This window comes from Bubalus bubalis, chromosome 4, assembly GCF_019923935.1.
Source record: "Bubalus bubalis isolate 160015118507 breed Murrah chromosome 4, NDDB_SH_1, whole genome shotgun sequence".
In the NCBI taxonomy this organism is placed as follows: Eukaryota; Metazoa; Chordata; class Mammalia; order Artiodactyla; family Bovidae; genus Bubalus; species Bubalus bubalis.
In genome coordinates this window covers 63,932,628-63,944,611 of record NC_059160.1, presented here as the reverse complement: position 1 = coordinate 63,944,611, position 11,984 = coordinate 63,932,628, and the positions used below count along the sequence as shown (strand labels likewise).

At 44.0% G+C, this 11,984-nt stretch overlaps 1 pseudogene; it reads left to right on the top strand.

Annotated features, from left to right (window-relative positions):
* Nucleotides 1–4,665: 4,665 nt before the first annotated feature.
* Nucleotides 4,666–11,984, top strand: part of LOC102391871 — a 28,374-nt pseudogene continuing 21,055 nt past the window's right edge.

Here is an 11,984-nt window from a genome sequence, read left to right as displayed (position 1 = left end):
GGCGACTCCCTGATCCCGAGCATATAATCTTGACAGTTGCTGCCTTGGTATGTGGTCCAGCTGAACCTCCCAGGATCAGAGGTGCAGGATTTTAGTCAGTGAGTCTGCCTGACAACGTCTGCCCTTAAAAGACGTTTTGTTCTGGGCTCTACAGCTCCCAGGTGACTGAGAGTCACTCCAGCCTCCTGTCTTGGGTCTCTCCCGATCTTCCTGTGGTCTTTCCCACTTGCAATGTAGTGTGGAGCTCCTGACAGGTCTCAAAGCCACGCTGTAACTTTTAGGATTCACAGAACAGAGGTAGATGCCCTGAGGGCTGGCAGCAATCTGCTGCATGGCCCTGTAGGAATTTGCAGTTGATGATTTCATGGTCACTGAGAAAAAAAAAAAAAATCTCCAAGTAAGAAACCATGACCTTCTCCCGTAGCAGGGTTAGTGTTTGTATAAAACTTGCATGTCCCCCCAGCTTCCTGACAGTTTCCAGGGCACCATCCTCCATCCTGGCCTTCTTCAGCCTCACCCTTTGGGGACCCCCTGTAGGAGGGTTCCTGCTGGTCACCTAGGAAGCAGGCAATGGACCATCCTTTTCATTATTGCTGCTGTCTGCCACCTGAAGGGCAACCCCTTTCAGGACGACAGCTCCCTGCAGAAGACAATGACTGCTAAAGGCTGAATCTGTCTTCCTCTGTGTTTGGTGGCTGCTGGAGTAAGTTCCAGGAGCATCTGAGCCTTTGTGTCCTTGGGGAAGCCTTTCCTTCCATCAAGGAACTATAGCCTTTCCTGACTCAGAGTTGGAACTGTGATAAACGTGGACAGTGAAGAGATGCCCAGGGCACTGACCCCGGCTTCTTCTGTCCCTGCCCCTCTGACCAGCTCTGCACCCCACATCGTTCACCCCTGTTCCTGGATGGTATTCTCCCCCTCCCAGAGAACCCCTCCATGTTCAGCTGTTCTGGGATCCAATCTCGGGACCTTCCTTCAGTCTCCTGAGTGGTCAGCTCCCTCGTTCTCTCCACTCTCATCCTCATACAAACTGAACTAATTTCTTTCCCTCATTGTGGTTTACAGATCTCACTGCTTGGAAGAGTTAGCATTCCAGTTAATGTTTTTCATGTTTCCAATCTGCTTTTTCTTAGTGTCTGACTGGTTAGGATTCTGGATGTGGTGCTAGGCTGGGTAGGGTCTGAGCACAGAAGGGGAGAGGGTATTGGGTCCAGGCACCCATATCTGTGAGGATATCTTTATGGGTTAAAAGGGGAACAATTTGAAAGGTTGTTGCTGAACCATGAAAGATGCCAGGATTCTTGGCCTCCAGAGGAGAAGAATTCAATCCTGGGCCAGAGAAGAGGCTTGATCTCTCAGAGTTTTTGTGTAATAAAGATTTATTAAAGTATAAAAGAGATACATAAAGCTTCTGACAAGACATCAGAAGGTGGCAGAAAGGGTGCCCTGCTGCTAGTCTTTAGCTGGATGTTATATAGCTACTCAGTTCAGTTCAGTCGCTCAGTCGTGTCCGACTCTTTGCGACCCCATGAATCACAGCATGCCAGGCCTCTCTGTCCATCACCAACTCCCAGAGTTCATGCAGACTCATGTCCATCAAGTCAGTGATGCCATCCTGCCATCTCATCTTCTGTCATCCCCTTCTCCTCCTGCCCCCAATCCCTCCCAGCATCAGAGTCTTTTCCAATGAGTCAACTCTTCGCATGAGGTGGCCAAAGTACTGGAGTTTCAGCTTCAGCATAATTCCTTCCAAAGAACACCCAGGGCTGATCTCCTTCAGAATGGACTGGTTGGATCTCCTTGCAGTCCAAGGGACTCTCAAGAGTCTTCTCCAACACCACAGTTCAAAAGCATCAATTCTTCGGTGCTCAGCTTTCTTCACAGTCCAACTCTCACATCCATACATGACCACTGGAAAAACCATAGCCTTGATTAGATGGACCTTTGTTGGCAAAGTAAAATCTCTGCTTTTCAATATGCTATCTAGGTTGGTCATAACTTTCCTTCCAAGGAGTAAACGTCTTTTAATTTCATGGCTGCAGTCACCATCTGCAGTGATTTTGGAGCCCCCCAAAATAAAGTCTGACGCTGTTTTCACTGTTTTCCCATCTATTTCCTATGAAGTGATGGGACCAGATGCCATGGTCTTAGTTTTCTGAATGTTGAATTTTAAGCCAACTTTGTCACCCTCCTCTTTCACTTTCATCAAGAGGCTTTTTAGTTCCTCTTCCCTTTCTGCCATAAGGGTGGTGTCATCTGCATATCTGGGTTATTGATATTTCTCCCAGCAATCTTGATTCCAGCTTGTGCTTCTTTTAGCCCAGCGTTTCTCATGATGTACTCCGTATAGAAGTTAAATAAGCAGGGTGACAATATACAGCCTTGATGTACTCCTTTTCCTATTTGGAACCAGTCTGCTGTTCCATATCCAGTTCTAACTGTTGCCTCCTGACCTGCATACAAATTTCTCAAGAGGCAGGTCAGGTGGTCTGGTATTCCCATCTCTTTCAGAATTTTCCACAGTTTATTGTGATCCACACAGTCAAAGGCTTTGGCATAGTCAATAAAGCAGAAATAGATGTTTTTCTGGAACTCTCTTGCTTTTTTGATGATCCAGCAGATGTTGGCAATTTGGTTTCTGGTTCCTCTGCCTTTTCTAAAACCAGCTTGAACAACTGGAAGTTCGCGGTTCACGTATTGCTGAAGCCTGGCTTGGAGAATTTTGAGCATTACTTTACTAGTGTGTGAGATGAGTGCAATTGTGCGGTAGTTTGAGCATTCTTTAGTATTGCCTTTCTTTGGGCCTGGAATGAAAACTGACCTTTTCCAGTCCTGTGGCCACTGCTGAGTTTTCCAAATTTGCTGGCATATTGAGTGCAGCACTTTCACAGCATCATCTTTCAGGATTTGAAATAGCTCAACTGGATTCTATCACCTCCACTAGCTTTGTTTGTAGTGATGCTTTCTAAGGCCCACTTGACTTCACATTCCAGGATGTCTGGCTCTAGGTGAGTGATCACACCATTGTGATTATCTGGATTATGAAGATCTTTGTTGTACAGTTCTTCTGTGTATTCTTTCCACCTCTTCTTAATATCTTCTGCTTCTGTTAGGTCCATACCATTTCTGTCCTTTATCGAGGCCATCTTTGCATGACATGTTCCCTTGGTATCTCTAATTTTCTTGAAGAGATATCTAGTCTTTCCCATTCTGTTGTTTTCCTCTATTTCTTTGCATTGATAGCTGAGGAAGGCTTTCTTATCTCTCCTTGCTATTCTTTGGAACTCTGCATTCAGATGCTTATGTCTTTCCTTTTCTCCTTTGCTTTTTGCTTCTCTTCTTTTCACAGCTATTTGTAAGGCCTCCCTAGCAGTCTACTAATTAAAGAAAGGAAATGTCTCAAAACTCAGAGAATGGCACCAGGTGAGTCATCCAGGGGCAAAAAATGATTGACATGAATCTTGAAGAAAGGCAGATTTCCATATATATATATATATATATATATATATAGTTTTATTAACATAGTTTAGGAGAACAATGTATGAGTATTGTCAATGTACGGTTTGTCAAGTTGGTTCAGAGCCTTTAGGGGGAACCGACTTGAAGACAGAGTTGAGGGTATACACAGTACATTAACATAGCTTAAAATAAACATTTCCATAAGAAAAATGCATTGGTTAGCTCAAGGTTTGAGAAAAGTTATGTTCAGGTGGAACCAGGTGTCATTATGGCAACACAGAATTTTAAGAGCAACCTCTTTTTAAATTTGTATAGAGAAGGGGAAAAAGTATAACACTAGTTTGTTTCATCCTGCCATTGAAGAGAGAGATAAAAAATGTCTGACACTCTGTTTGGAGAACCCTGGCCTTCCGGCCTGTTAGCCTCTCAAACTGTTGGAGCGGCTTTCTGTGAGTCCTGCAAATACCCATCCCAGCATCTGGGAGAAGTCTCACCATTGTCTGTGTCCCCTCATTCCCTTTGTGTCCCCTTTCTTTGCCTCAGACACCCCCACTGCTCTTCTGAACACCTTTCTGGTCCATAGTACCACTGTTAACAGGAGAGACCTTATTCTCTTTTGCCTTCCAATCCTAGAGAGACTGAGAGGACTTAGACCTTCAGGAGGGAATTCTGTGAGCTGAGTCAGAGGAGGAAAAGTTGGCAGCAGAGCTGGGTTTGAAGTCAGATGACTTGATTTCACTGTGTTCCTTTTATAAGAATGAGGAGATCCAGGTCCCAGAGGTAAATAAAATAAATGTTAGAAGATGGTTGTGATCCATGAAATCTGGGATGTAAGGGTTCTACATGTGTGGATGTAGGGGTGGGGAGGGGAGTTGTGGCTGGAAGGAAATAAAGAGGAGTAGGAAAACCAGGAAAATGAGACTGGGTAAACTACTGTCATCCTTAAAGGGTTGTTTTGCAAGTGCAAAGTCATCTGGTAGAAATGGGTCAAGTGTATTAAAAAAATAAAAAACGTGTTGGGGCCAGAATTTATATTAAAAGTAGTCACCAAAGAGAATGAACAGGATAAGCCTGAGGACTCCATGCCAGATGACCTGGAGCCTGACTGGCCAACCAACATCATATGTGTTCTTAATTCCTCATGTCTGAACACTAGCCAGATTCTAGTTTCACCCCAGCCTCTGGGGGTCTGTCCCCTGCAAAGCCATGTGGCTGAACCTGGTAGTGTTGATGGCCTGTGCTACCTGCCCTGGTACTGAGAGAGGCAGATGGTTAGCCAACTCCACAACAAGTTCGTCTTCATCACGGGCTGTGGCTCAGGCTTTGGGAACCTGCTGGCCAGGCATTGGACCTGAGAGGCTTGAGGGTCCAAGCTGCATGTCTGATGGAGTCTGGGGTTGAGCAGCTGTGGAACCAGACTTCAGAGAGGCCAGAGAAAGGGATCCGCCACATCACAAAGACAGAGAGCAATGTTGCAGCAGCCCCGTGGGTGAAGGAGTATGTGTGGGACAGATGGTTCCTGTCTCTGTGAAGGGGAGACCCCTTGACAGCTCCAGGGAGAAGATTCCAAGGTGTTTCTCAGGATGTGAAGTCCTACCTGCCTTATTCACCACACTCAGCTGACCAGATGAGCCTCTTCCATCTCCGACCCCCACCTCCTGACCTGGAGGCTCTGTAGTTTGGGGGAGAGTTTTCCCTGATGGGAATGTGCCTTGCAGACCTCTTGTCTGGTGTCCCCTCCTCTCAGCAGAAGGTCTGAGTTTCTTGAAGCTGAGTGAGCAGGGTGATCAGATCAGACTTCCTGGAGGAGATTCTGGTTGGAAGGTGCATGGCTGGCTGGGGGCAGGGCTGGAGCTGGGCTGTGTTCTCAGCCCTTGACCATGATCTTGCTGGTGACCCATAGTCATCCTACCTGGGGCTCAGTGTCACCCAATTTCAGTGATGACACTGAGCTCTGAAGCCTTCATTAAAGAAGGTCAGAAAACTACTATGGGGTCACTTTCTCTCTTTTTTGTTTTTCTCTTTGTGTGTGTATGTTTGTTTTTTACCATAATTTTTACGTATCATAGAGTAAAAAAGAACTATAATTTCATTCTAGAATACATGTAAAATATGATTATTGTGGAAAATGGGAGAAGTACACAGACTAAAAACTACGGTCACACCAATCACACCACGACAGATATGAACTGATAACGTTTTTCACATCCATGTTACATTCTGCCTATAATGTGTAGTATAATTTTCCACTGAGAAGGTAAACAATTTTACACATAACAAAAATTTCTTCAAAACCAAATAAATAATGATTAAGAATATTATGTACTTTAGAATAGCACTGCTTATTCAGAAGTACATCATGGCATGAATGTAATTGGTTCCCACATGTTATTTACTGTATTCAACATAAATGATGTATTGGTAAACTTCTTTCTCCCTACTTCCCTACACTCTAATCACATGTATTAATATGATCATTGGTCAAATATGGTGGGAGGATATACATTCCTCCAAGTGCAGTGTTGGAACTGAGCAGCAGATGAACTAAATCTGTATGTTAATAATTCCAACCACTTGTGCCCAACTCCCATGACTCTGCTCTTGGCTCTGAATTCTGTTGGTTAGTCTTTAAGCTCTTGGTATTTGTCTTTGTGTTTTGCAAAGAGGTTCCATGAATCTGGGTGACCTGTGAATTGCGGGTAAAGGGGCAGAGTGGCCTCCTGTGTGTGGGAGGAGAGGGTGAATTTTTCTAAGGCAAAGTATAAATCAATTTAGGGTTTAATAGTTTAATAGAGGCAGGTGTGTCCCCCTGATAGACTACGCTTGAATCCCCAGATTCCTGTAGGAGTAAGCTCAGTTTTGATGTGGCTGATTCAAGCCCAGGTCTAGAGGTCAATACCAGTCCTGTCAACAAGTTTCCCAAACCTGAGATGTCAGGTCTGTTCTTCCAAACCAATCTGCACTCAGACTTTACTCATCTTTTTGTTTTTGTCTTTTATCCATGATTTCTTTTCTTGCTCTCCCTTCTTTATCATCTCTCTATGTTTTCCTCTCTTTCCCTCATATTAGGTGTTGTGCACTCACTCCTGAAGATTGTTAGATAATCTGAAAATGCAGGGGAATATTTATCAGGACTGCAAAGACCACATGAACTGTCAAAAGCCAGAACGTCAACCTCCGAGTGCCAGATTATGGACTCACTAGATTTCCTCATCTTCATTCCTCACTTTCACCCTCTCTGGGGTTCTTGCCCCTTGTCACCAGGTAGTGGGCTAGGCCTTGAAGACAGAGTCAGGAGGGAGGCACATCTCCTGTCTTCCCACTGCTCTCAGGCTCTGGTCTCCCCAAACCCTCAGGAGCATGGGGGTCTCTGCTACAGCTGCTCCCTCTGCAGCCTCTCTCTTAAAGTCGTTCCTGAGTTGGAAGGTGACTTGGCACCGAGACGGGTCCTTTCTCCTGGCCCAGAACAGTGTTGCCCTCTCACCTTCACTCTTCCTAGGACTCTGGGTCTGGTGAATAATGCTGGCATCTCACGCCTACTGCACCCAACCAGTGGCTGACCAAATGGGACTTGGTGAAGATTCTGTACATGAACCTGTTGGGGATGATTGACCTGACCCTGAGTCTTCTGCCCCTGGTGCATAAGGTGAGGGGCCATGTGGTTGATGTCTTTAGCGTCATGGTGAGAGAGTTCATTCTTAGGTAGGTTGATAAGGAGTCCAGGGCTGTCAGGAAGGAAAAGAGGACAAACATTTTTTTCTACAATGTCTTGTCTTCCTCACATGAAACTTATTTTCTTTAAGCCCAGAGCTAATGATTACATAGTGCCACCAGAACATACACAGGACTGGGGATACAGACTCTTGGAGAGCACAAACAAAACCTTATGCACACCAGGACCTAGGAGAGAGGTTAGTGACCCCACGAGAAACTGACCCAGACTTGTCTGTGAGTGTCCAAGAGTCTCCAGCAGAGGCGTGGGTCAGTGGTAGTCTGCTGCAGTATCGGGGGCACTCAGTGTGGCAGTGTGTGCATGGGACCTTTTTAAGGAGGTTGCCATTAACTTCATTACCTCCACCATACTTTGGTCTCAGGTCAAACATCAGAAAGGGAACAGAGTTCCACCCATCAACAGAAGTGGATGAAAGATTTACTGAGCATGGCCCCGCCCATCAGAACAAGACCCAGGTTCCCCCTCAGTCAGTCTCTCCCATCAGGAAACTTGCATAAGCCTCTTATCCTCATCCATCAGAGGGCAGACAGAATGAAAACCACAATCACAGAAAACTAATCAAACTGATCATATGGGCCACAGCCTTCTCTAACTCAAAACTATGAGCCAGGCCATGTAGGGCCATGCCAGATGGATGGGTCATGGTGGAGAGTCTGACAAAACGTGGTCCACTGGAGAATTGACTGGCAAGCCACTTCAGTATTCTTGCCTTGAGAATCCCATGAACAGTATGAAAAGGCAAAAAGATATGATGCTGAAAGATGGACTCCCCAGGTCAGTAGGTGCCCAATATGCTACTAGAGAAGAGTGGAGAAATAACTCCAGAAAGAATGAAGAGATGGAACCAGAGCAAAAACAACACCCAGTTTTGGATGTGACTTGTGATTGAAGTAAAGTCCGATGCTGTAAAGAACAATATTGCATAAGAACCTGGAATGTTAGGTCCATGAATCAAGGTAAATTGGAAGTGGTCAAACAGGAGAGGCAAGAGTGAACACCCACATTTTAGGATGTTCACTCTTGCCACTCCTGTTTGACCACTTCCAATTTACCTTGATTCATGGACCTAACATTCCAGGTTCTTATGCAATATTGTTCTTTACAGCATCGGACTTTACTTCTGTCATAAGCCACATCCAAACACAGTAATCCAAGTCTATGCCCCAACCAGTAACGTTGAAGAAGCCGAAGTTGAACAGTTCTATGAAGACCTACAAGACCTTTTAGAACTAACGCCCCCAAAATATGTCTTTTTCATTATAGGGGACTGGAATGCAAAACTAGGAAGTCAAGAAACACCTGGAGTAACAGGAAAATTTGGCCTTGGAATACAGAATGAAGCAGGGCAAAGGCTAATAGAGTTTTGCCAAGAGAACACACTGGTCATAGCAAACACCCTCTTCCAACAACACAAGAGAAGACTCTACACATGGACATCACCAGATGGTCAACACTGAAATCAGATTGATTATATTCTTTGCAGCCAAAAATGGAGAAGCTCTATACAGTCAGCAAAAACAAGACTAGGAGCTAACTGTGGCTCAGATCATGAACTCCTTATTGCCAAATTCAGACTTAAATTGAAGAAAGTAGGGAAAACCACTAGACCATTCAGGTATGACATAAATCAAATCCCTTATGATTATACAGTGGAAGTGAGAAATAGATTTAAGGGACTAGATCTGATAGATAGAATGCCTGATAAACTATGGATGGAGGTTCATGACATTGTACAGGCGACAGGGATCAAGACCATCCCCATGGAAAAGAAATGCAAAAAAGCAAAATGGATGTCTGGGAAGACCTTACAAATAGCTGTGAAAAGAAGAGAAGCGAAAAGCAAAGGAGAAAAGGAAAGATACACCCATTTGAATGCAGAGTTCCAAAGAATAGCAAGGACAGATAAGAAAGCCTTCCTCAGTGATCTATGCAAAGAAAAGAGGAAAACAACAGAATGGGAAAGACTAGAGATCTCTTCAAGGAAATTAGAGATAACAAGGGAACATTTCATGCAAAGATGGGCTCGATAAAGGACAGAAATGGTATGGACTTAACAGAAGCAGAAGATATTAAGAAGAGGTGGCAAGAATACACAGAAGAACTGTACAACAAAGATCTTCATGACCCAGATAATCACGATGGTGTGATCAGTGACCTAGAGCCATACATCCTGGAATGTGAAGTCAAGTGGGCCTTAGAAAGCATCACTACGAACAAAGCTAGTGGAGGTGATGGCATTCCAGTTGAGCTCTTTCAAATCCTGAAAGATGATGCTGTGAAAGTGCTGCACTCAATATGCCAGCAAATTTGGAAAATTCAGCAGTGGCCACAGGACTGGAAAAGGTCAGTTTTCATTCCAATCCCAAAGAAAGGCAACGCCAAAGAAAGCTCAAACTACCACACAATTGCACTCATCTCACACACTAGTAAAGTAATGCTCAAAATTCTCCAAGCCAGGCTTCAGCAATACGTGAACCGCGAACTTCCAGTTGTTCAAGCTGGTTTTAGAAAAAGCAGAGGAACCAGAAACCAAATTGCCAACATCTGCTGGATCATCAAAAAAGCAAGAGAGTTCCAGAAAAACATCTATTTCTTCTTTATTGACTATGCCAAAGCCTTTGACTACGTGGATCACAATAAACTGTGGAAAATTCTGAAAGAGATGGGAATACCAGACCACCTGACCTGCCTCTTGAGAAATTTGTATGCAGGTCAGGAGGCAACAGTTAGAACTGGATATGGAACAACAGACTGCTTCCAAATAGGAAAAGGAGTACGTCAAGGCTGTATATTGTCACCCTGCTTATTTAACTTCCATGTGGAATACATCATGAGAAACGCTGGACTGGAAGAAACACAAGCTGGAATTAAGATTGCCAGGAGAAATATCAATAACCTCAGATATGCAGATGACACCACCCTTATGGCAGAAAGTGAAGAGGAACTAAAAAGCCTCCTGATGAAAGTGAAAGTGGAGAGTGAAAAAGTTGGCTTAAAACTCAACATTCAGAAAACGAAGATCATGGCATCTGGTCCCATCACTTCATGGGAAATAGATGGGGAAACAGTGGAAACAGTGTCAGACTTTATTTTTTCAGGCTCCAAAATCACTGCAGATGGTGACTGCAGCCATGAAATTCAAAGACGCTTACTCCTTGGAAGGAAAGTTATGACCAACCTAGATAGCATATTGAAAAGCAGAGACATCACTTTGCCAACAAAGGTCCGTATAATCAAGGCTATGGTTTTTCCAGTGGTCATGTATGGATGTGAGAGTTGGACTGTAAAGAAGGCTGAGAGCCAAAGAATTGATGCTTTTGAAGTGTGGTGTTGGAGAAGACTCTTGAGAGTCCCTTGGACTGCAAGGAGATCCAACCAGTCCATTCTGAAGGAGATCAGCCCTGGGATTTCTTTGGAAGGACTGATGCTAAAGCTGAAACTCCAGTACTTTGGCCACCTAATGCGAAGAGTGAACTCATTGGAAAAGACTCTGATGCTGGGAGGGATTGGGAGCAGGAGGAGAAGGGGAGGACAGAGGATGAGATGGCTGGATGGCATCACTGACTCGATGGATGTAAGTTTGAGTGAACTCCGGGAGTTGGTGATGGACAGGGAGGCCTGGCGTGCTGCGAATCATGGGGTCACAAAGAGTCGGACACAACTGAGCGACTGAATTGAACTGAACTGAACTAAAATGGACTGGAATGGGAAAATTTAATTCAGATGATGATTGTATCTATGACTTCGGGCAAGAATCCCTCAGAAGAAGTGAAGTAGCCCTCATAGTCAACAAGAGTCTGAAGTGCATTACTTGGGTGCAATCTCAAAAACGACAGGATGAACTCTATTCGTTCCAAGGCAAATCATTCAAAAGTACAGTAATCCAAGTCTATGTCCCAACCAGTAATGCTGAAGAAGGTGAAGATGAACAGTTTTATGAAGACCTACAGGACCTTCTAGAACTAGCATCCAAAAAAAGATATCCTTTTCATCATAGGGGACTGGAATGGAAAAGTAGGAATTCAAGAAATACCTAGAGTAACAGGCAAATTTGGCCTTGGTATACAAAACTAAGCAGGACAATTGCTAACACAGTTTTGCCAATAGAATGCACTGGTCATAGCAAATACCCTCTTCCAACAACACAAGAGAAGACTCTACACATGGCTATCACCAGATGGTCAATACTGAAATCAGATTGATTATATTCTTTGCAGCCAAAGATGGAATAATTCTATTCAGTCAGCAAAAACAAGACCAGGAGCTGACTGTAGCTCAGATCATGATCCACTTATTGCAAAATTCAGACTTAATTTGAAGAAAGTAGGGAAAACCACTAGTCCAGTCAGGTATGACCTAAATCAAATCCCTTACAATTATACAGTGGAAGTGACAAATAGATTCAAGAGGTTAGATCTGATAGACAGAGTACTTGAAGACTATGGATGGAGGCTCATGACATTGTACAGGAGGCAGTGATGAAGATCATCCCCAAGAGAAATATGCAAAAAGGCAAAATGGTTGTCTTAGGAGGCCTTACAGATAGCTGAGAAAAGAAGACAAGCTAAAGGCAAATAAAAAAGGAAAGATATACCCATTTGAATGTAGAGTTCCAAAGGATAGCAAGGAGAGCTAAGAAAGCCTTCCTCAGTGATCAGTGCAAAGAAGTAGAGGAAAACAATGGAATGGGAAAGACTAGAGATCTCTTCAAGGAAATCAGAGATACCAAGGGAATATTACATGCAAAGATGGGCACAATAAAGGACAGAAATGGTATGGACCTAACAGAAGC